The sequence below is a fragment of the Caretta caretta genome, chromosome 17, assembly GCF_965140235.1.
Source record: "Caretta caretta isolate rCarCar2 chromosome 17, rCarCar1.hap1, whole genome shotgun sequence".
Classification (NCBI taxonomy): domain Eukaryota; kingdom Metazoa; phylum Chordata; order Testudines; family Cheloniidae; genus Caretta; species Caretta caretta.
The window spans coordinates 10,562,219-10,587,555 of NC_134222.1; the positions used below are offsets into that span (position 1 = coordinate 10,562,219).

At 40.6% G+C, this 25,337-nt stretch overlaps 1 protein-coding gene across 3 annotated transcripts in view; it reads left to right on the top strand.

The window, feature by feature from the left end:
- The first annotated feature begins 1,041 nt into the window (after positions 1-1,041).
- Positions 1,042-25,337, top strand: part of PAFAH1B1 (platelet activating factor acetylhydrolase 1b regulatory subunit 1) — a 63,458-nt gene continuing 39,162 nt past the window's right edge. Inside the window, exon 1 of one of the 3 annotated variants that reach the window (XM_048823782.2) lies at positions 1,042-1,262. The gene's annotated coding sequence lies outside the window, so the exon portion shown is untranslated. Of the gene's footprint in view, positions 1,263-1,749; positions 1,769-2,592; positions 2,615-25,337 lie in introns of those variants that run through there. The other 2 variants (XM_075120909.1, XM_075120908.1) reach the window with 2 other exon arrangements.

The following is a 25,337-nucleotide window of genomic DNA, read 5'->3' on the forward strand; positions in this document are numbered from 1 at the left end:
TGTAATATGTATGCAGACTAATAATTGTTATGCCCCATGCTCCTGTTTCACCTTCATAATTATTTTCATGTTGTATTTATAATTACTGTCAAGGGTGCCTAGAGTTTCAGCTAGGCATTCTTTTATGTTGAATTTCAATCCAAATAAGTAAGTAAACATAAATAAATGCATGGGCCCATGGCTGGATGCAAATCTATAGTTACATGTGAACACAAACTGGGATTTTGCACATGCATCTCTGGCAGTCTACTTGAAAATATGCACTTAACTAGAGACTGGAGAGAAGTCACTTTCTGATATGTGGGAGATGGGTGTTGAGAGTGGGCATGTCAGGGAAGAGTTGTATGGAATGTCACAAGACAGTCCTCTCAAACTGACAACCCTATCTCTTTTGCGCAGGGGACAGGCGTTCTGTGGGGCTGAGAGTCGGATATGCTGAGAAATGGAGTGTGTGGTGTGGAGATGGGAATGGAGAACGATAGGGAGGAAGTTTGTGGGCTTGAGAATGAAGGTGTTTGGGGCTGGTAGATGCTGGAGGACGGGGTGTGTGGGGCTGGGCGTGGGGAATGCTGGAGGATGGGGTGTGCAGGCCTGGGGTTGGGAATGGGTTTGCTGGGGGCTGGGTGTGTGTGGCTGGTAGATGCTGGAGGATGGGGTGTGTGGGATGCTGGAGGATGGGGTGTGCAGGAATGGGTAGGCTGGGTGTGTGGGGCTGGGAGATACTGGAGGATGGGGTGTGTGGGGCTGGCAGAGAGGGCATACTGGGGGGAAAGGGTGGGGAGGGCTGCTGGAGGATAGGATGTGGAGGGTCGGCTACGGCCTGGAAGTGGGGGATGCGGGAGATATTGGCACTTGGGCTGGGAGATGTTTGAAGAAGGGGCTACCCCCGGTGCATGCCGGGAGAGGAGGCAGGGCGCGGTGCACGCCGGGACGCGAGCCTCAGCTTTAGCTTCCCAAGATGGTCTCTAGGCTCCTGTCCCCGCCCTCCCTCCTGCACATGCGCAGTGAGCGCGGCGGGCCGAGCTGCTCCCTCCCTCCCTCCCTCCTGGCGGCCGGGGCGCTACTGACAGACCGAGGAGCCGGAGCGGCGGCGGCGGCGAGAGCGGGTCGGAGCCTGCCGAGACCCCCCTCCCTTTCCTCCCCCGCACCCCCACCGGCCCCCGTAGCGCCACCCCCACCCGCTCCATAGGGCTCAGCGCTGGTGAATGGGAGCGACGGGCGGCACCGGCCTCCGGGACCGAGGAGAAGCGGCGGCGGCGCGGGTAAGGCCGCGTCCGGGGGAGCGCCCCTCTCCGCCCCCAGCAGGGTCCGTCCCCCCCCGAATCCGGGAGCGGCGGTGCGAGCCAGGCCCTGCGGTCCGTGCGCCTCCCTCCTCCCGTGCCCCCTCCCTCCTTCTCTCCAGCTCGGCTCTCAAAATGGCTGCCGCGCCCGTTGGTGGTGAGGAGGGAGGGAAGGGGGGGGCAGGGCGAAGTGGGAGGACAAGGGGGGAGCTCCCATCCCCTTCTCCGCTGCACTGGGGGTGTGAGGGGAGGCAGCCCCCCCCCATCACTGGGTCTCAGCCCCCCCCCGGTGATTTAACAGGAAAACAGGGCGGGGGTGGGCCAGACAAGGGGGTGAGGGAGAGATGTGCCCCTTCTGGGTTGGCTCCAGCCCCCTCTCTCTGGGGTCTCTCCCCCCCCCTTCAGGCCTTTAGTTCTCCCCTTCCCCTAATGACTTAACAAGAAACCAGCAAGGAGAAGATAGGGCTGATGGGCCGGACTGGAGACTGGTAGTGTAAAATATATATATATATATATGTATGTTGGGGGTGAGGAGGGTGGGGTGTGTGTGTCATGTAAACTCCCCCCCACCCCACCCCCCAAAAAAAGTCCCTTAGAGGGTCTAGTTTTGTTTCTTCCTTCTCTTGTTCCCTTTGAGATTTGTTAGGAGGTGGCCCAGACCTTCGGAACCAGCCGCAGCACTAGCAACAAAACCAGGATTGCTACTAGAGAGGACAGGTCTAGCCTTTATTTTGAGTCAGTTTCCCACCCGCCCCCAGCTCCTTGCAGTGATTTAGTAAGGAAAAAAACATTGCTAGGAGGCGGGTCAGACCTTCAGAACCAGCTGCAGCAGAAATGGGGGAGGGAGATCTAAGTCTCTCATTTTTGGGCGGGTCAAACCCCTGCCTAGTACCTGGCATTAAAATGGCTTTTAGGACAAAAATAGGTGGATGGGAGAAAGGATGGAAATCTAAGTAGGAATCTTTCCTGCTGCTATTGGCTTTTGTGCAGGATGGAGTTTATATGCAGGCAGTTTTTTTGGGGGGGTGAGGGGTTGAGAGTGGTGTCGTCTTTTTTACAGTCATAAAAAGTTGGGGTGACTCAGTTTTGTGGGTGTAAATTTTGTGTGTAGGGTGAAGGAGATAGTGTGCTTGGCCTTTGATACAACAATAATGTGACACCCCCTCCTCCTTTGCCATACTAGCTGTGGTAAAATTTCTCTGCTGATAATGCTGCAGCAGGGCTTGGTTGTTGCAGGTCAAATCAATTCATAATGAATTACCTAGCCAGGGTGGTGGTAGGTTACTGAAGCTATATTAAAAGCCTTCATTGAACTGTATGACTGCAAAATAATCGTAAGTGATGATATGTTTAGATTTATTAACCTGATTGAATCATCTGTGTGTGTGTGGAGGGTTCAGGGTGTATATTATGGCAAAATGGTACATATACATTTTAGTTTTATGAGATGGGGAGAAGAATCTGTTCACAATGATTTGTCATTTATGAAACAATTGTGCAGCATTCAACTGGCTTTCAGAAGAGGGAGGGTCTCCTACCAAAATATATAATTTGCCTTTAAAGTGGCTCTGAAAAACAGGAAAATATGCTAAGGAGCTAAACAAAGAAAATATGTATTTAACAAAAGGTTTTGTTGCCGCTATCTAGTTTGTTTGCAGGGCTATTGTTTTTGTGTTTTCGTTTGATTTGACCATGTTTATGGATGCTGGGTGCAGCCATTGAGCAGAGAAGAGACTGGGTGGAGTAAGGAGGAGAAGCTGCGAAATGGCTAGATTACCCTTTCATAGCATTTTTTTTTCTTTGCTTGCATTTTGCTGGGGTGTGGGAATGCTAATTGCTGTAACAATGAAGTCTCTTCTTTAGGGGAGAGTCTAGTGGTGCAGGAACCTTTTGAAATGAAACGAATCTAGCATTCTGTTTTGTGGTTTATTTTTCTGCAGGGTGGATATCGATTTGTCTGGCAGTAAAAAGTGACCAGTCACTGTTGCAAAGCAAGGATTATGTTGTCTGATTATGCTTTTCATATGTTGACTTTGATTTTTTAGTTGTTGACTTTATTTAAATGAAATTAAGGATTATTATCATTTTTAAGGGAGATTGCATTTTTTCAATTCATCTTCTGTGTAAACATTCTGAATTCCTATATTGTGGCTTGGTGCTCTGTTCATTCATATAACTTGATGTATTCCCTACACACTCCAGTGCCCTAGCAGGGTAATTTTATAAGGTGTAGGGAATGCAGGACTTGAAAGTGGGTGGTGCAGTTATGTGAAGTGATGTGTAAGGATTTTTAAAGCTCTTGTACAAAGGTGTTGCTTTGTGTAGCATTCTCATACAACTAAAACCTTCAGCATCATGGGTAATATTGGTGCTTAGGTTTAAAGATGAACAGAAAAAGCTTCAGAACAAAGACGTTTGAGGAACACCATAGGGATCAACTAGTAGATGTCTAGGAAGGACTACTTCTTCTCTCTAGAAGTACTCTCCTCTTCTAATGAGGAGAAGCAGTATTCCCACCCAAATCCAGTCTTGACCATAGAAAGTATAACACTGAACTGAGGAAAGGAGTACTTGTGGCACCTTAGAGACTAACCAATTTATTTGAGCATAAGCTTTCGTGAGGATGAAATGAGCTTCATCGGATGAAGTGAGCTGTAGCTCACGAAAGCTTATGCTCAAATTGGTTAGTCTCTAAGGTGCCACAAGTCCTCCTTTTCTTTTTGCGAATACAGACTAACACGGCTGTTACTCTGAAACCTGTCATTGAACTGAGGGTGATTCTCTGATAAGTTGTCTGAATCATTTTTTGTGTGGTGCTTGTATCTTTTTCGTTTTGGGGTTTAGTCTCTGGTATTAGGTGAGTATAGACTAAACTTATTTGCCAAATTAACATAAAATTAAATATCTATTACAGAGCAGTTGTTTTTAAAAGATAAATTTTGATTTACTAGCGAAACTGGTGTTACGGATCAGGAAAGGTTTATGCTTACTAACAAAACATCTGTCCTGTAAGATGTCTCCAGAATAGGAAGAAAGCTAAATCGAGCAGAATACTTTCCTCCTTGGAAAGATGAAATGCATCATCTTAAGTGCCTTTAGTACAGGAATAACCTGTTCATTTTCTAGTCTCTGAAGGAAGTAGCAGCTAATACTCACTTGTATAGCTCTATGTGAGGTCTCTCCTGCCTACAAATCTGACATCATTTCTTCCTACACTGCTTCCTATGCTCCACCCAATCTTCTTTTGAAAATTTTCAGTCTTTATCGTCTACTCTCAACTCTGTGCCTTCTTCCATGTTATCTTTTACACCTAGGACAGCCATTCAATCAATATTTGCTGAGTGCCTTGCCTTACTTTCAAAACTATCTTTTCCTTAAGGCCTATGCAATCTAACTTGCATCTAGCTGTACTATACATATGCATTTTTTAAACTCAGGGCCTTGTCTTGTTTGTCAATGGTTATTTTTACTATTGTAAAATGTTATGCATGTCAATGGTCCTTGAATACATTTATGTGAGTTAATAGCAAAAAGTTTGATATTTGAGAAGTTATTATTAGCCATGAACTGCAGTGGTCTGAATTATTGTGTTAGGAGAAGTAATAGCTTTTGCACAGGAGAAGCTGGTTGCAAATTTAACTGATGAACTTAACTTCCATTTGGAAAACTGGTTTGGCCCAAAGGCAAAGGGAAAATGTAGAAAACTCATCCACCTTTAAACTGTTTGGATCAGGGGAAACACAATCATATCCTGATTTGAAAGTTTGGTTCTCTTAAATTAAAAACAGCTTGTTATTGCCTGTTCGAACTTTCCATGTAGTTAAATTTCCTTAATCTATTAATTATTGTTGTTGTTTTGAGGTCCACTCTTGCTCCTAACAGGTGTGCTTTATTGGCTTATTGCATTGTATCTTAGAATATATTGATATTTCCATAGGTTCCAGTTAAGAGATCCTCCTTTCTCAAATGTTAGAGGCCTGTGTGTTGGAAGAACGGGTTCTGGTTCTGGCATTAAGTGTTAGGGTGAAGCATTGGCCTCTATGTAGTTAAGTCTACAATCACAGTTTTATTAAAAGGCTAACTTTGAGCTCCATTGTAACTCCCATTCCCCACCTTGTTTTAGAATGAAGTATGATAACATAATTTTCAGAAGACAATACTTCTTGTGACTAAAATACTATAAAGTAACTCTTGGAATAGTAATTAAAAGTAGTTCCCAGCACAGTGGGGATCCTAGTCCCGATTGGGGCCTTTGGGTGTTATGATAATATAAATATTTACCAGTATCTAATGTTGCTTTAAGTTCTTCTGTCTGCCCAACAATCATATTACATCTCAAATTTGAAACAGGTAAACTTTGACACGGACTCTTGGAGGGCACAGGAGTTCAGTAAAATGTTCAAGAATCTGCTGCTATGTGTAAATTAGACATGATCTGAAGGAGCCATGTCATTGAAATTGACAGAGGAAAAACATGGTGTCAGAACACTTTAAGACTGAGTTGACCAAGGCTATTTTTCAAAGAGAAATACTACTACTCCTACATTCTACACCAAAATGTTCCCTTGACTTAAAGGGAATATGTACAGGGTCATCTTCCAGATGGAAGTATGTGTTTATAGTTCAGAACAGAACCTTGAATTTTTTTTAAAGTGGTAGACACGTAACACATCCACTAGACCACACAGCCTCTCTGACCAGGATGAGTCCAATTTCTGTGCTAAAGTCAAGTGTAATGAGGATAATGCCTTTGATAAAGTGTTTGGGCCTGCTGATGACTACTGTAAAATGCAAAGTACTTTTAGTGGCCACATTTTTCACCTGGGGCCAGTAGGAGGCAGTGATTCAATGATTTATCTAAGAGATGATGTAGTATAGCAAGTTATACGTTGGATGTGGAACAGATTTGGGATCTAGGCTTCAGTCTGGCATACAACTTGCTGTAATCTGTACTGCATGTGCCATGAGTGTCTAATTTAGCTGTGTAGTTAGAAAGGGATTTATCAACACTTATCAAATGCAGGAAGGATTTTGTTGGAACTGTTGCTGCATGGACCACGGTACCACTGTAACTTAACCTAGTGAATTGTCCATCCTTTGTAGTTTAAAAACAAACAAACCAAAAACCCCCATTTTATATGGGGGGGGGAAAATGAATGGTGGTGTGGGCTTTTCGGTGTCTTGTCCTTTAAACTGTTTAAGTTACTAGTTAACAATGATGTAGTTCACCTATTCCATCACTTACAAAACCCAAGTGTATAAAAGCAAAGAAAGGATTAGTAAGGGATATATAATCTTGCGCTAATGGAGTCGTAAACACTTCATTTTAAACTATAAAGAGCATATTTCATCACAAGAAACTTTAGTTCTGACCCAAGCAAAAATGCTATTTCAACAGCACTCAAAATATAAACATAACACAGTCTTGAAAAATAATTACATATGTACATTGTCACACTAAGCAGTGTCAAGGGCAATACCTCACATGTAATTTTACTAAAAATCCATATTATGCATTCATTTAAAGAATTCCAAGTACTTCACTGCAAATTGTCAGTTAACAAATATTTTAAGTTTCCCACTTAATAGAATTGCTTCTAAGAAATTGTTCATATACAAAGATCATGATAACCAAAAAACAATTATTGGCTCAGTTAAGGGTTATTGTGATTAAGTATGTATTTGATTCTTGAATGGCTATTGTCTTCCTTGCTTTTAAGTTCTTGGACTTGGTGAATGACTATAATTACTAGTCTGTTACCATCTTAATTGATTTTTTTTTTTAAGTCTTTTGTTTCTGGAATGGAGTTAGACCCAATTGTTTTACATGTCCAGATCTCTGAGGCTTCCTATCGATGCGTCTGCAGTCACATCAATCTTCAGCTGCAGTTTCATCAGGTTTTCTATGCAAAATATCACTGTGCCTGATCAGTTCTTGGATAGACCTTCAGGAATAAAAAGATGTTGTAGAAAGGGTTGTTGGTGACTGAGATGGCATGTCTTCTTTTGAGTCATTGGTTAAAGGTAATGTTTTTTTATAGTAGCATGGGACATAGTGCTTTCTCTGGGACATAAAACAAAGACCTTTGCCACATTCAGTTTTTAATACCGAAGACTAGGGCCCTATCAAATTCTCGGCCATGAAAAACACATCACGGACTGTGAAATCTGGTCTTTTGTGTGCTTTTACCCTAGACTACACAGATTTCACAGGGGAGACCAGCGTTTCTCAAATTGGGGGTTCTGACCCAAAAGGGAGTTGCTGGGGAGTCACAAGGTTATTTTAAGGGGATCGCAGTATTGCCACCCTTATCCACTGCCTCCAGAGCTGGGCGGCTGGAGAGTGGCAGCAGTTCTGCAGGCAGCAGCGCAGAAGTAAGGGTGACAATACAATACCATGCCATGCCATCCTTACTTCTGCACTGCTGCTGGCGGTGGATCTGACTTCAGAGCTGGGCTCCCTGCCAGCAGCCACCGCTCTCCAGCTGCCCAGCTCTGAAGGCAGCACCGCCACCAGCAGCAGAACAGAAGTATGGGTAGCAGTACCACAACCTCCCCTACAATAATTACCTTGCAATCTCCCCACAACTCCTTTTTGGGTCAGGACCCCCACAATTTAAAAAAAAAATTTCAGATTTAAATAGCTGCAATCATTAAATTTACAATTTTTAAAATTCTATAGCCGTGAAATTGACCAAAATGGACTGTAAATTTGGTAGGACCCGACTGATGAGGCTTATGAGAGGAAGGATATTTGCTCCTATTATGCTAGGCAAAACTAAATTGACTCAATTTAACTGGATAAGTCACTTTTTTTTTACTCCCCAAGGCTGACTTCTCTTCTCCTCAAAGGGAGCTCAATTTTAGGCATTAAATAAATGTAAGATAGTATGGTAGGGAAGTTTAACACAGTAAACAAAATCAGTTAATTTACACATCTTACCATAGATTGAAGCTTTCATCTGGCGATATACCACTCTTTTTAAAGTAAATAGGTGGTGGTTGAACTTGCCCTACTTATCTGTTACACTTGGTCCACCTGCCTTTTAAGTGGAAGAGAAATAATCAATTCTTTTTAATTGACTTGTTTCTTTAGATGCCTGAATGCTTGCATACGGTTAGGGATAGTAAGGTTTCATTAATTTATGCATGATTTTCTAAAAGCAGAAGGTACACTTATTAACAGTGGAATAATAATTTTTCCTATTTGACCTAGATTAGAGGCATAATGCTGTATAGAGCGGGGGGGCGGGGGGCGGGGAAAGGATGACTATCAGAAATGAACTGCATATTTTGATCCAGTCTGCCATCTCCTTAGAAAAATGAAGATGGCAGAATGAAAATGGGAGAGCAGTTGTATACTGACCTTTGTAATGAACAGAGTACTGTAGTGTTGGCTGGCACTATTCCTTTCAAAATTTGACATCTGTCCTGATGTATAATGTTTCTTACATTAATAGTAATTAGAGACACGTCTCTTGCCCAAAGACTGGGAAATACATCTTTGATTGTTTTCTTTTTATTCTCTCCTTTATCTTTCCCACCCATTTTAGTGATATTAAATGTGTTTCATATACTTGAAACCAGGGCAAGGCTGGGGAGGTTACTATGGTCTAATCAGAGCAGCAGGGGAAAACAAGTTCTCCCCCCTTTTTTAAAAAAACAAAACAAAAAAAACTGGCCCTGTGAAGTGTTACCTAGGGTTTTTCATGTTTTGACTTCTATTGTTTTTGATGCATTAAGATAGATACTCATATATTGAAATTTGTTTATGCTGGAAATAGGCTATGACTTCACTCTGAATGGCAAAGAACATTTAAAAGATCCAGAAGATGCCAAACTGAACTTTATCAAGTTGCAACTTAATTTTATGCTAATGTAGATTCATAGACGTAAAGCCAAAGGGACCATCCATGATCATGTCTCACCTCCTGCATATCGCAAGCCATAGAACTTCACCCACCCACTCCTGTAATAGATCCATGACTTCAGTAACTCAGCCTGAGGTTCTCAAATCTTAATTTACGGACATTAAGTTATAGAGAATCCACCATTTACTCTAGTTGAAACCAGCAAGTGACCCGTACCTGATACAGTAGAAGAAGGTGAAAACCCCCAAGGTCTCTGGCAGTGAGACCTGGGGAAAAATTCCATTCTGACCCAAATATGGCAATCAGACCCTGAACATGTGGGTAAGGTTCACCAGTTGGACACCTTAGAAAGAATTCTCTGTAGTAACTCGGAGTCCTCCCTCTGTAGTGTCCCATCTCCAGCTGTTGGATATTTTTGCTAATAACAGTTGGGGATGACCATATGCCACTGTAGGCAATGTCATCATACCATCCCCATTGTAAACATATCAAGCTCTGTCTTAAAACAAGTTAGGTTTCTTGATCCTTCTGCTCCCTTTGGAAGGCTGTTCCAGAACTTCTCTTCTTTGGTGATTAGACTCCTTTGACTAATTTCAAGCCTAAACTTATTGATGGCCAGTTTATAGCCATATGGTCTTGTGCCAGCATTGGCCTTTAACTTAAATAATTCGTCTGCTGCCTCTGACATATTTATTGGGAGCAATCTTATCTCTTCTCCTTCTTCATTTTGTTAGGCTAAAGAAATCAAGCTCCTTAAGTTTCCTTTCATAAAGTAGGTTCTCTATTCCTCTGATCATCCCTATAGACCATACCTGAACCAGTTTCAGTTTGAATTAGTTTTTCTTAAACATGGAAGATCAGAATTAAATGCAGTATTCCAGATGAGGTCTCATGAGTGCCTTGTATAATGGTAATAACACTTCTCTGTGTCTACTAGAAATACCTCATCTGACTCATCATAGGATTGTATTAGCGTTTTTCATGGCCACATCACCTTCAGTGTAACACACAACAGTCAGTTTAAGGAAACGATTGAAGTACTTCACTCTGGATGTAGTCCTACAGACAAATTTAAAGTTACAGGTCCACTACTCGATGCTGGAAGAGAAATGGAGAAAAACTTAGAGTAAAAAAAAATCAACATAGAAATCCAATGCAAGATGCCCGGCCAAACATAAGGTGTGATCCTGTAATGGCTCCACAGAGGAAAAGGGTGTGTGTTGATGCTGTTAACTCTTTGAAAAGAAAACTGAAATGTGGTCAAGCTCCTGAAGATGCAGTATGATAAGGAAGCCTTTGCCATTTGGTCGGACAACAAAAACTAAGTATAAAAAGACGAGCAATTCTTGAGTGCAGTCATCTTAAATGTCTGAGTAGTTGAGGGACTCTACTTTAAACAATCTCAGAGCTGATTGTGGAAGATGGAAACTCTTCCACAACCACATGGTTGACCAAAAAAGGATTGGTGCCTCAGTTTCCCAACAACACTCAATGGAATTCGTAAAGATATAAGGAGATACAAATTCGTAAAATATATAAGGAGATATAAAGACAATCAAAAATGTTAGTTTAAACTTGTAACTATTGCCAGGAGGAGTTTGATGGAAACATAGCACATGCTTTATACAAAGGACTCTACAGAAAGGTATTAAGCTTAAAATTGTTTTAGATATTAGAGGGGCTTGACAGGCTGCAGGCTGATGCTATGTTTGCAGTTGGAGAAACCTCTCTTGGTCTAAAAAACAGAGAACCACATGGGCAAACCTGGAAAACTCTACAGAAAAGCTGTCTCCTTTCCATCAACGTCCAACAAAACTAATCCTAAATTGCAAGGTTATACACTCGGTCTAGAGCAGGAAGAAGCCAAAATATATTTAATGGAATATAATTAGGAGATTTTAATTTTAAATACTTGAAAAGGAACAGATCCAGTTTCTGATTTCAAATGGTTTCTGTTTCTGAAGGAAGCTGTCAAACTTTGTTCCATCAAAATCACTGGAAAGCTGAGGAACAAAAATGATGGAATACAGAAGTGAATTCAGAGTCTTGTCAAAATTTGACTCATTTTTGCGCCAGCAAATCCTTTTTGTAGCATGTTTGGTTTGGTCAAAACTTCATAATAGGCTTGGTGCTGAAAAGGCAAATATTTTCGCAGTATTGCATTGGTGTCGAGGCCTTGATAGTATGTGAAGGGCACCTGAATGTTGGTTATAAATCTGAATTTCCCAGTCTGCTTTTTCTAAAGTAGACTGTTATGGAATTGTAAGTTTTTAAATTTTGAACATTGTGCACCTCTTTATTGTTTGAAGAACATGCCTTACAAAATGAATGGTACGACATGTTTTTTTCATTTTCTAAAACTTCAGTAGGCTATTGCTTGCTTTCTAAAAACTGTTTATCTCCGGCCTTGGGGGGTGTGTCGCGGGGTGGGAGTTCTAATTCCTTGTATGAATGGTGGCAGTGGTCTAATGTCAACCAATTTTTCTTTATCTTGGGCCAATAAAACATGCACGAGTGTAATGTTAAATTGTATTTTGTATTAAATATGTTCTGAAAACAAAATTCGGTATCTTTGTCCTTTTGTTTGATCAATTAAGTGTTTCTTATGATCAAACCCTATGTGTAATAGGTTATATTGATATTTTGCTTTTAAATTGTTCATGTGGGCCATAATTTAAAGGTGAGTCGGACTTATGTTTCAGCCTAGTCATCTGAGGTTAGTATGGACACCTCTTTGAAAAAAATAGTTAATGTGGAAGGATTTGTAAGTGTTTTTTCTCTAACTTCTTAACCAGTTGTGTATCTGCATAGGTTGAACAGAAGAAAGATTAGTCCACCTCAAAGTGAGTTCCCATTTTGCACTGTTAGTTTCATCCCTGCATACTTAGCAGGTACTAATCCTAAAATATCTTCCAGGATAGGACCTATGTACTGGGTCATGTCTAATTTGTAGATAATTCAATGATCAAAATACTGATGTAGCAAAGTAGAGGGGAGGGAACTAAAAATGTTCTTAATCATGTTCTTGAACTGTACTACAGCTATGGACTTGCAGGACTGTAGTATGATATAGGAGTACTATTAAAATATAGCTCAGTTTCTGTCTTTACTTGAAGATTCAATGGTATTTTAACCAAATTTCCTGGCATGATCACTTTTTCAGGATGGATAAAACCTTAGTATGGTGACTTCTTTGTTCACTGACTTATTTTATGACATATATGGTGGTAAAAGGATAGGAGGTTTATATTTTATCCCCCTTATAATTTACCATGCAGTTTCTTCCCAGCAGATGGAGACAGATCTCTTTAACATCTATATCTCAAAAAGAAGTTTATTCACTGTCTTTTGTTTTTGGACCAGATCCATGGCTAGCTGGTCCTCCCCCCTCCTTTAAATGGTATGCTCTCTTCATAGTCTTCCCCTTCTCTCCTCCTTCCCCCTCCCCTCCATTCGTTCTAGAGAGACTCGACCTATTTTGTGGGTTACACCCTTAGAGTTCACTGGTTCAGAGCAGCTTTTTGTTCATATGTGTTAGAACAAAATTAAGCCGTTGAAATAAGGCTAGATCCAAGGAAATGCCTTTGACACACTTCTCCCATAATACTTTTCAGAATTATATCTTTGAAGCTGCCAGGGAATGACCATTCTCTTAATGTATTTTGAAAGAGTCGTATTAAGGCCCCGAGTACCCTGTATGTCACCAGCAGTGCAGCTCTACATATAACAGTAGTTTAGCCTTTGGTAGTGCTTAAAGGACTGCTATTAGCTAATCTATTTCAAGTTACGTCTACTCAATCTCTGTGCCAGGGCTTGTGGCTTAACACCATTTTTTAAGTCAGTTGCTCTCGGTGAGTTTGAAAACTTGTATGAAGAGAGAAGGCTGACTAGACACATAGCTCTGTCAAATGTATAAACAGAAAAAATAATAAAATTGGAGAATTCTTCTAGCCTTGGGTGTACTTGTAAATAAGTCTTCAAACAGAAATGACTTTTAAATTATGTCCCTTTGATATATTCATCTGTCTGTCTTTTTAATTTTGAAAGACAACTCAGTCTTACATAATTAAACACTGGTCATTGGATCCTAAATTGGTTGCTAGTTGCAATGTAAATTCAAAATTACTTTTAAGCAATCCCCATGTCTAATTTTCTTTTGATTCTTCAGTGCAACTCTTTTCTACCCATACTATGTTCTTCATAATGTCACACAGATTTGTATAACCCTGTTTCTGAAAAAAATCCTCTCTACTGGTAGTTGCTGGTCCCTCAGTTTCCAGGGCAGATATGGAATGTCTGGTACATGGGTGGGTTTGTTTGTTTTTTTTTACGTGACAGTGGACAAATCTTTGATACCCTTTAAAGTAACCCTGGGTTTTGGACTACTGAAATCCTCTGTCTATTTTAGTTTTGCCTTTTCACCCCCCTCTGATTTTTAATGTTAAAATATTGCAAGAAGATGATGTGGCATAATAGATCTAGTAACAAATTAATCCTCTAGGCCAGGTTTATATATAGTCTATGAATATTAAATAGGGATTAACCCTTCAGCTTGTATGCCACTATATTGAGAACTGCGGTTGAATGTTTTGGAAGCGGTTGTATTCTTCAAATGTGTAACTTGTGTTAGACTAATCATTAAGATGAAACAGAAGTTTTGAGAACTGTATATCTTTTTCTTAAATATTTTAGGACAAATTACTTTAAAATCTGGATTTCAATGCTTTTTTAAGGCTATAACTGTGCTCCTTCACAGCTAAACCTGTACCTTCATGGAATATTCCTGAGCTTGTTTCACTTTTAAAAACAGGTCCTGAATTTTTACTGATGCCTTTTACAGTTGTTGCCTTCAGACTTACTTTTTACTGTATTGCTGTACAACTTATTGGATAATTTCTTTCCACTGTATTGAAAACTGAGAAACTCTTTATTTAAAAACATGTAAGTACAAAATCACATCAGAACTTCATTTACCTTAGCTTTAAAGTAGTAGTATGCTAAAGGTTTTAATAAAGGCTTAAAAAAAAAGTGACAGCAAGGATATTTTAGTGCACTGCATGTAAAACTTGTTACTGTCTCCTTAAATTACCAAAGTTGTGAATGACTAGGGTCTAATAGACTCTAGATCATACATACTTGTAAATGTACAGAAAAACTTAACAGACTTTTTTTTTTTTTTTTGTTCTTAATGTCAATTATCACAGCAGGGAACTCATAAAACCACCTTCCAATTCTGAGTGGGGGAAACTTGTTTGGGGAGCCTAAGCCATCAGAGACTACAGAACTCAACTTTAAAAGAAACAAACAAAAAAACCTCCCCCAAAACCCTAGCCCTGTGATTGCAAAGAGTATGCTGAATATAAACAGATGTTAATAGTGTTCTCCAGAGTCGATGGATCTATCCACAATTAGCAGCTGCTTTTAGATTTCCCAAGCAGCTGTAGAGTAAAATTAAGATTCAGGTCAGTTTCACAGGCTCTTAATTTTCGATTTCACTTCTTCCTTCATAACACCTTTGGCTGCAGTGAAGTTGATCAAACTTGTTAGTTTAACTGTGCCAGGAAATCTAGGATACCTAGGATTGTTGGGGAGGCTCATAAGAGAGGACGAGCAAAAATGCTGTTTTGGGGTTTACAAAGAGTTGAGAAGAGTGATAGAGGAATGGGGGTTGGCTTCGCATAGTAGGCAGTAAGCTGCTGCTTCCAGAAGATGGAATGAATTAGGAGATTTCTTGTTTGTCAGGGTGACAAAGATGTCACCCCTTAGCTAGATCTTGGAATGGAATTCTAGCAAATGTTACTGGCTTCTACCATGATGCTGTTGGGGACTTCCTCGATGTTGATGGGGACTCCTCCTCTTATAACAACTTTGGACCACCGAGCTTGTTCTTTTGACTAGTAGGTGTTTGCCACTGCAGGAGAAGCTGGTAAGATTTAGTTTTTAATAATTGTAAAAGAATGCTAATGTACTTCTGCCTTTTTTGCAGTGGGATGCTTCCCTGTGACACTCCAAAAATGTCTGTTTATTACACTACACATATGCACTTTGGCCTTGTCTTCATTACAGCTTTTTACTGTCATTTTTATATCCAGTTAGGTCACCTTAATTGGTTATAAGTAATATAGGTTGTCCACACAGCAGCTTCTGTTATCTCAACTGTGCCTGTGTGTCAGCACTTACTGTTTGGAGCAATGCATTTTAGGAAAATGTAGGCAGCCTTAGCTAGGAAAAATGTTACAAGCAGGGCGTGCACACACACTTGTATTGCTGATACCTATGGTAATGTGCTCTGGGGTGTTGCAGTATGTAGCCTGTTGTGAAGAAGGAAGGCCAGTTAAATTGGTTACACATACTTGGTTAGAGGATCCTGTCCATGCTGTAGGAAAGTGTTGAACTGGTTATAGGAAGGCAGCCACCGGCTAGCAGGAATGAAATGCTGTTAACTATCACAGGTAGTAACAGCGTCTAACTGTGTGGTATGTGTACATAACCTATACTTGGATCCAATTGTGCTAGGAGCTAATTACAACTTTAAGTTGTAGCATACTTAGGGGCTTAAGCTAGAGTGGAAGATGCTGGGCATACTCAGTTAATTTAAGTTGGGCTCTCTGTCTTCAGTAAATTATGGGTTCCTGACCCAAATATACAAATTTTGGGTTCTTATAGTGCCCCATAAATTAGTGAGGCCTCTGTTCTTCTTTTCTTCCTATTGAATTCTTGGCTCTTCTCTCTAATATAAAAACAGGACCTGCCCTGCTACCTTCCTGTTGCAGGGCTCCAAGATACACAGGAGGCCCTCTGCCACCCAATAACTCCTTCTCAACATATGCTATTCTGCTGCTGTTTTTCTCTGTTGGAAGAACAAGGGCTTCAACTTTGCTCCTCCCTCCACTTCTCTTAAAGGATGCATGTACTATTCTTTCTCTGCTTGCTTACTTCCTACTGGAAAATAACTCTCTTCCTTCCCATCATCTCCTAGAAAAAGAACAAGAGGCTCCAGGGCCATTCTGCTTCATCCTTTTCCCTACAGGAAAGGATCCAGCAGGTCTTCACCTTTCCACTGCCTGGTTGACTATCCTCCATATTTAACCTGTCTAAATGCACCCGGAGTCTGCTGTAATGAGAACCTCACTTGTCTGTTTCTTGACACTGCTTTTGAAAGGTTGTACTTCAGCATGTATACCACTCTTCAATCCTGTATTTGTAGAGGGCTGACAATGTTGTATTGTTTGTTCGTTATTTATCTTCTTGCAGAAATAGTTGGACAACAGTCTTTAAATTTTTTAATGTAAGATGCACCCTCTGGTAATATGAAGAGTAGATGTGTCAGAGGAATCTCATGTTAAAGAGATCCTTCTGAGGGCAAAAAGCAGGATATTTAAATTTTGTGCCGCCTGCTCGTTCTCACTCAGGTCTAGCCTATGCTTAACATATATGGCAACCTAACTCCTGGTGTAGGTTGATGGAAGAATGCATCCTTCAGCCTAGCTGCCATAGCTTGGGGCGGTGGTTCCTACAGAGACTGAAATACCCCTTCCGTTGCTTTGGGTTGCTTCTGTACTATGGGATTATGCTGGCATTGCTAGGGCATCATAACTACAGTCCCGATAGTGTAGACGTGGCCTCAGTCTCATTCTCTTGATGGGCCTTCTAGTTGAGCTGCTGTAGGAGCATTTGGAGAAGTTTTTGTGCTGCTTACTGGAGATCTCTTCCTTCAGAAGACTGAACATTGCTCATATCTTCAGAGCAAGGCATGCTTGGCAGGGAAGCAGTTAAGAGCAAGTCTGTCACATTTTATTCTTTGGTTTCCATTCAGTTTTATGGAGTAGGAAGTAGAGAAGCTTCACGCTATTGCATCTGTGCCCTGTCAGTCTGTGGGAATCGTATGATTTATTGTTAACCATTTGATATCTGGAAATTAAAATCTGTTTTTGAAGTAATAAGTACATCTATTTACTTTTCACAGAATTGCCATCTTAAGCTGAGAAAGTGATACTGTGATAAAGGACAGACAATAGGAGAAACAATGTCTCATTTTGGGGCGAGGGAAGGAATATCTCCTGCAGTAGGCTAAAGTGTCTTTCAGTTGGTCTTTTTTTAGGAGGCTTGTTTGATCCATTAACTCTTAAATTGATCAGCAGGTACAGTATTATAACCCTTATCTCTGTAGGAAAATTTGTTCATAGGATTTTCCCGCTAACACCAAAAATCGTATTCCTTCATTTAAAAAAAACACACGCCCCACCTTCCCCCACAAAACCAATAAAGAACCTAAACATAACCAAAACCCCCATCATTCTAGAATCATCTCCAGGAACATCTATTAAAACATGGGTTTTTTTTTAGTTACACTGGGATGAGACCAGTCCTATTTGGTCAAGGAGATGGAAAATACCTTTGGCTCTTAAAGCAAGTATCCTTTAGGATATTTGCTATAAATTGTATCACGTGGCCAGATGGACTGTATGTGACAGCACTTTCTGCTGCCTTTGGTATGTGTGTTCTACAGTATTCCACACCAGAGTAGTAGAAAGTTTTTTGTAAACTTGTTAGTGCTCTGAGCTGGTGTGGGGAGGGGTGGGGTTTACAGGAAAAATGTTTTTTCTTTAAATTTGAGTCTTGGATCAGTAGTTGGTACACTAAACCCTGATTTAACAATCCAACAACTTCTTACCCAGAAAAATTTAAGGAATGAGTAATATTTAGCCTGTATTTTCAATTTTTACAATTGAAATGTAAAACTCTTAAAACATGAGTATCACTAGATAGAAAGAAATAAGTTCCAGTAGTTCCTACTTTTGTAAGTTAATTATATTTATTTCAAAGCCAGACTTTCTCTCTTGTGGAACAGGTTCACAGGAATTTAACTTGTAATATCTGAACATGGTCACCTCTATACGTGGCTTCAGTCATGACAAAGTGAGGAAAATAACAGGTATACTTCATCATACCAGCGTCCAAACTAATTTAGCTACATATTTTTCTAGTAACACTGAATTGGATCTGTTATAGATTTCTCCTAAAAACCTCAAGGGATTTATAGGGTCAGTATTGTGAACTATTCTGAGCTGTCTGTATTACTGACTTTAGCGAAAAAGAGAAACTCCATACCACATGGTACATTAATACTCTTCCTTGTGTGTTTTCAAACCTAAAATCTTTGTTTTGCTTACATCTTTGTATTGTAAGATGACAAGTGTAAAAGTTTGTCTGCCTGTGAACTTGTCTGATTAGCTTTACTGATATGGAATGGTCTGGTCATAGGCAAGACACTAGCAGATGGCTACCCAAAAAATGTTACGACTCCAAAGTATGTCATTTTAAATGATGACCTTGCTTAACCTTTTGTTAGCTAGACGAAGAGGAAAATAATTTAACTATTTTTTTAGTCAACAAAAGGCCACCTAACTTTGATGGATACAGTAGTGCTATTGGCATGATAACTTATTTGCTTGTAATCTTAATTTTAAACTTTTGGGCAAAAGCAAGAGCCAAACTGTTGAAAGGATAGCTGTTTGTGCTCTGGGAGATGCAATGGAAAAAGACACGTCTGTTTTTTTAACCTGTAGGAAAATAAGACTGCTTATAATAAACTGTCTGACCAGGAATTTACTTGTTAGCTGAATTAAAAAAAAATCCTTACAGGGGAGGCAGTATAGTCTTAAATTAGTCCATGAATTGAAAATACTGGGTTCTAGGCCTACAGTTGACTTGCTGTGTGAGCTTTAACTTGTCGGTTAGTCCTGGTCTCAGCTTAAACATTTGTAAAGGGAGTACAATCCACCTCATGCTGGTGTGTACAGGCATATAGCTTACTTATAAACTGAGTTGAGGGTATTTTGCAAAACTAACTTCTTCCTATCTCCAAAATACCATAGAATTTTCCAGCAAGTAAGTATCCTGCTGAACCAATGGTAGCGCTCAGACTGACTAGTGAAAAGTGAGTACCTCAGGGTATGTCTTCACTAGCAACGTTAAAGTGCTGCAGTGCTTTAACGTGGCTGTGTAGTCACGGCACCAGCGCTGGGAGAGCTCTCCCGGTGCTGTAAAAAACCCACCCCCACGAGGGGAGTAGCTGAAACTTGCAGCACTTGGGTAGGTGTTTTTTCACACCTCCAAGCGAGACAGTTGCAGTGCTCTAAAGTGGCATGTAGATAAGGCCTTAATTAGCTACACAGTTGACCTCTTGGTGAAATACTGTTACAATAAATAAATCATTAGTTTTGACTGGTTTGTGATATGCTATTTCCAGAGGAAAAGCATCTGTTTTAAGCCATGCCAGCCGTGCATGACCATGTTGACCTGCTCACACACTTACAGCCATTCATATATGTATATTCAGGAAAATTCTGGGCAGCTATTCCATTGCTTCAGCTGCTTGTACCAGAAGTAAAGGAAAGGACTGTGAATTTGTTTCACATCTGTGCTGTACTGAGATGCACAAGACCTGGGAGGTAGAACTTGTTAGCATAATTACACAAATAGTTAATTGGTCTTATCTAAGCAGTGAAGAAATGTTGGAAGCATGTGCAGCCTCATAATGTAGCTCTGTTCATGAGTTGGGTTCCACATGGATAGGAGTAAATGACTTGCATGTGGACATCATCAGTATGAAGTCAACCATTTCTTTAATTAGGTTTGAAACTAAAATATTCTATAGCATAGACAGCTCCATGAGTGGCTAGGACTGTCTCAGTTTTAATATCCTGCTTGTTTATATTGTTATTTATAGTAAATGAAGAAAAACGTACATTTGCATGAAAAAGGATCTTCTCCTTAGTCTATTGCAGTTTACTTCTGTTTGCAAGTGTGACGAAGTGGAAATGCTCTTAATGTTTTCTCTGAATACTGTGTGGGTGCTTCAGTTTCCCCTGTGCAGTTCTTAAGTGGAGGGATAAGGGTGTGTGATTGTTGCAGAGCCCTAGAGGGCCAGTGTGATGGTGTCTGCACAGAGAATGGATGACACCCTGTCTCCTGGCAACTGATGGCCTGGGCCCCTCCTCTGCAAAGGTGCCAACTGAAAGTGTTGGAGAACAAAGAGATCAGGTGGCCTCCTGGCCTGGGAAAGAGACAAAGGTGAGAGAGAGAGCTGGAGAGTTTCAGTTTGGAGCTGGCTGAGGAAAGAGAGTGAGGCCCAGACACCGGGGAACTAGCCTCCCTGGCCCCAAGATGGACCTGACTTAGGGGTCCGGTTTCTGTACCTACAAGCTCTGTTTTGGACTGTGTTCCTGTCATCTAATAAACCTTCTGTTTTACTGGCTGGCTGAGAGTCATGTCTGACTGCAGAATTGGGGTGCAGGACCCACTGGCTTCCCCAGGAGCCCCGCCTGTGTGGACTCGCTGTGGGAAGTGCGCAGTGTGGAAGGGAATGCTCAGAGGTCAGACCCAGGAAGGTCGAAGCTGTGTAAGCGTCTTGCCCTGAAAACAAGTGCCCTGGAGTCTGCTCACAGAGAGGAGGCTCCCCCAGAGTCCGGACTGGCTTCATATAGAGTAGCTCCAGAGCATCAGTGGGTGACTCAGTGACAGCAAGATGTTATCTGAGTAAGCTGTTGACCTTAACAGGATAAGGAATAAACAGGTGAATTTTATAAGATTCTGTTCATGAGCATGATCTTAGTAATGAGGGAAGAGGAACATATTTCAGTTTTCATAAGGTGCTTGCAGCCCTTTAGTGAAGTGGGAAGAATTGGCTATTAGCCAGGATGGACCGGGACAGTGTCCCTAGCCTCTGTTTGCCAGAAGCTGGGAATGGGTGACAGGGCATGGATCACTTGATTACCTGTTCTGTTCATTCCCTCTGGGGAACCCAGCATTGGCCATTGTCAGAAGACAGGATAATGGCCTAGATGGACCTTTGGTCTGATCCAGTATGGCAGTTCTTATGTTCTTAATGTGTTAGCCTTGCTGGAGTTTCCTCAGCTGTTTGAATGTCAAATCTGATAAAGCCTTCCTTCATTTGCGAGAAATGGCACTGTTTGCACACCAGAGCACTTAATATCCACGCTTTCTGTAATAATGCCTAAAACAGAAATAAGAGGAAGTCAAAACCACTCTTTTACCAGGAGCTTATCTTACTACTCGGTAAATTCAGCTTTACCTCTTGCATATGTGGTTTCACTGTCTGTGTATATCTTGTATTTGCATATGTAATCTGGCATTGGCTCCAGTTTCTTTACATAAAGAACCCCAGAATCTACTAGCAAAGGCCTATACCAAAGATGTGAGGACTCAGTGGCGCTTGCAGGCGGTACCGTAGTGAAAAAGCCAGTTTGCACTATCCTTGCTGACGGAACATTGTTTCTTTCTAATGCACTAGGGATTTTAGGTGTCTGGGTTGGGTGATAGGATTACTGGAAAATCTGACACTGTTGGAAAAGCATTGGCACCATGATGCTATTTGGCATAGATTAAAAATGGGTTTAGAAGTCCCAATGTCTTGAAGTATGATTACTGAGCTCTGACAGTATCTTGGTCCCAGCGAGAAGAGGAGTTTTGGCTTATTGATACTTCCATTTGCCTAGACTGAGTTATTAAAACAGAGTTCTGGATTCTTAAATCCTGCAAGATGTCTTAACAGATTAAGTAGGAATTATTCATAAAATGAATGTGTGTGTAAAACCTGTTGGAGTGAATTATGTCATTAAACACACTTTTACCCCGGCCAGCTGTGAAACTCATTTTGGTGGAAGCAACATATGACCTTACTCTGGCCTACTGCATTATATCAGCAGCACCTCACTGTTAAGCATGCTGTAGGGCTGAGCTGTCTCCAGTTTGACTCCTTAATGCTGACATTGACTGTAACTTGTGGCTGGAACATTACCATATTTCTTGTGTAGTGTAATGTCTTTGAAATTGACTTTCACAACTAAGACAGGTTTTTGCACATCTTACTTAAAATTAAACAACTTGGTATAAATGCCACTCGGCTGAATTCTATTTAACTGCAGTATGAAGATATTTGAGTCTTTTAACTCTGTTCAACCCATCTAAATAAGACTTAATCTCAGACAGAACAAAACTAGCCATCTGCTGAAAGGACTGGGATTGTCTGAATCAGAAGACAAATCAAGGAGAACTAATATAATTTACTATAAACCTTCACCAAGACATGCATACAAACAGTTAAAGCAGTGGTGTTGACAGAAACTGATAGTTCTGGTCAGTTAATAACAGCTTTCCACTTCTAGGTCACAGTTCAGATCTAGCTTGTTTGTAGTGACTGAAAACAGTTGTCATCTAATCAGATCTGGTTCTTAGTGGACTGTTGTCATGTTACAAAAACCACGGTCCTAATCTCCCTTGCCAGCTTTGTACACTAGGTATGGAGATCAGACTATGCTGCTCCTGTAGATGGTCCCTTCAAGGCAAGTGATGGGTCACTGTGTGGAAAACTATACTGCTATCTATGATGCACAAGTCATTAATGGGACCATTAGAAGAAATAGAACTTCGGGCCTTATTGTGGTGGTTCTTCCCCCTTAGCGCTCACAGTTGTAGAGCACCTATAGCTCACATTCTCTCTTGAGAGAGAAGGAATCAACATTTCAGAAAATCAGGCTCCTGGTTCTAGTTAGTGGTTTTTGTTTTTGTTTTTTTGATAATATGAAGGCTGTTTCACTTGACTCTTCATTCAGTTTTTTACTAAATTTTCAGAGATGAAACATAGCTTGTTCTTTCCAAACTACATGAAAATTTAGTATGATGGTTCAAGATCTATATGTAAATGAATATATTCAGTGGAAGTACTGGTAGGTTTCAAAGCTGATATCAAGGGATTAGCGTTCTTAGATATGTGAGTAATGCTTGTTCCTTATATGTGAAGTAACTTCCAGTTTAGAAACAACAGAATCTCTTTATGAATTTTTCAGGATGTGTATGCACCCCACAGGACCGTTTTGGCCAGACAGCCTACTGATCTAAAGCCCTGTCTATATATTTCAGTTCAATCACATTTTAATGTAATATGGCTCAGCCTTTGTGGAAATACAAGGTTTTGCAACTGGATTCATATCCATGCTGTTGCCCAGGTAAACCTAGACACTGTCTCTTTTAGCACAGAGAGGACCTATCTTAATAGTCAGCTAGTTGGTCTAGAGTTGCATAGGGCATTTGGAGTCCGTGACATGGGCAGAATGATTACATCATCGCCGCATGATGTTCCATAGCTTTTACCACCACACACTGGTGGGAGGTGTGTGCAGGAGGAAAGGAGGAGAGGCAGTGTTATCAGAGCTACAAAAATCACACCTTTGATATTACATTAAATGTGTATGGTAGAACTACATCAAAAGAAGCTTCCTAAAACAGTAAATTTCATAATCATTACTGTTTCAATAAAGTGTGTGTGTGTGTGTGTATATATATATATATATATATATATATATATATATATATATATTATAGCATATTTCACTAGATTTTTGTTTAAAAGTAACCTAATTCTTTAGTTTTGGTATTTAATGAGACTAGCTCCAATTTGTTTGCTTTCCATTTACATCTTTTTTTTGACTTGCTATTACTGAGTTTTATAAGCAAATCAAATGCTGACTTTGAGGGACACCCTTCTTCTTTGCTGTGCAGCTCCCTTCTGAAAAATTGAGAATGATGGCCTGCTAACTGGTTCCTCCCTAAACAGTGAATCACATCAACTAGTGTGACAGAAAAACAGGGTTGTAGTTCCTAGATGTAAAATTATGTCTGACAAAATACTGGGTCATGACTTTATTGTTCAAGGAGTTAGTAGTATTTGTGCAATATACTGAAATACCTGGTATGAATATAGGGACTACTTATTGCATTTTATTTATATTAATCCAGAATCTAGGGTTTACACTTAAATTGTAGGTGTAGATGGAGAAAACCTTTTGTAGTATAGACTCTGCATGTATCTGGAATGCTGAATTTAAATAAGTCTGCATCAGGTAGCTTTAATCTTTTTGCTAGGTTGAATGAGTGTTAAAGCTTATATTTTCTTAATATATGATCTAGCATCTAAAGTTTAATGCACTGTTGGTATCCCATTATTTGAAGTTTAGGTGGTTGAGCTTCTTCGCAGCCAGCTGTTAGAGTTGCATGTGGAGCCTGATTTCTGTAGCCGGTTGAATGGGTATATCATCAGCTTGTCAGTAATAGTTCTGTCTGCCTTTAGTACTACACATTAGAGCATGAATAGTGTATTTCAGAAACAAGTGGATTCTTTCATTGTGACAATGATTGTATTTGTATTTAGAATACTTTGTTTTTCAGTTTTCAGCTAGAGTGCTATAAACTAGATAAGTGTCTAGACCTTTACTCTTAAACCCAAAGAGCCATTGCAAGGCTTAAGTGGTGGTTTGGAATGCCCAAAGGTCTGGCAGCATTTCCCACTAGAGGGCACCTTTTCTAGTCAATTCAAGGGACAATGGTTTTGTATTACTTATTCTTCTCCCCCCCCCCCCCCCCCCAAAAAAAACCACAAACCCAAAAACCTTGAATACCACTTCTTCCCTGTACTGTGAAAGGTCAGTCTTCAAGGGCTACATTGTCCCTTCATAGAACTGGAAGAGACCTCAAGAGGTCATCTAGTCCAGTCCCCTGCACTCAAGGCAGGACTAAGTATTCTCTAGACCAGAGGTCGGCAACCTTTCAGAGGTGGTGTGCAGAGTCTTCATTTATTCGCTCTAATTTAAGGTTTCGTGTGCCACGAATACATTTTAACGTTTTTAGAAGGTCTCTTTCAGTAAGTCTATAATATATAACTAACCTATTGTATGTAAAGTAAATGAGGTTTTTAAAATGTTTAAGAAGCTTCATTTAAAATTAAATTAAAATGCAGAGCCCCCTGGACTGGTGGCCAGGACCCGGGCAGTGTGAGTGCAACTGAAAATCAGCTTGCGTACCACCTTTGGCTCGCTTGCCATAGGTTGCCTACCCCTGATCTAGACCATCCCTGACAGGTGTTTGTCCAACCTGCTCTTAAAAATCCCCAATGATGGAGATTCCACAACCTGCCTAGGCAATTTAGTCCAGTGCTTAACCACTCTGACAGTTAGGAACTTTTTCCTAATATCTAACCTAAACCGCCCTTGCTGCAATGTAAGCCCATTGCTTCTTGTCCTGTCCTCAGAGGTTAAGAACAACAATTTTTGGGATAGCTCAGTGGTTTGAGCATTGGCCGGCTAAACCCAGGGTTGTGAGTTCAATC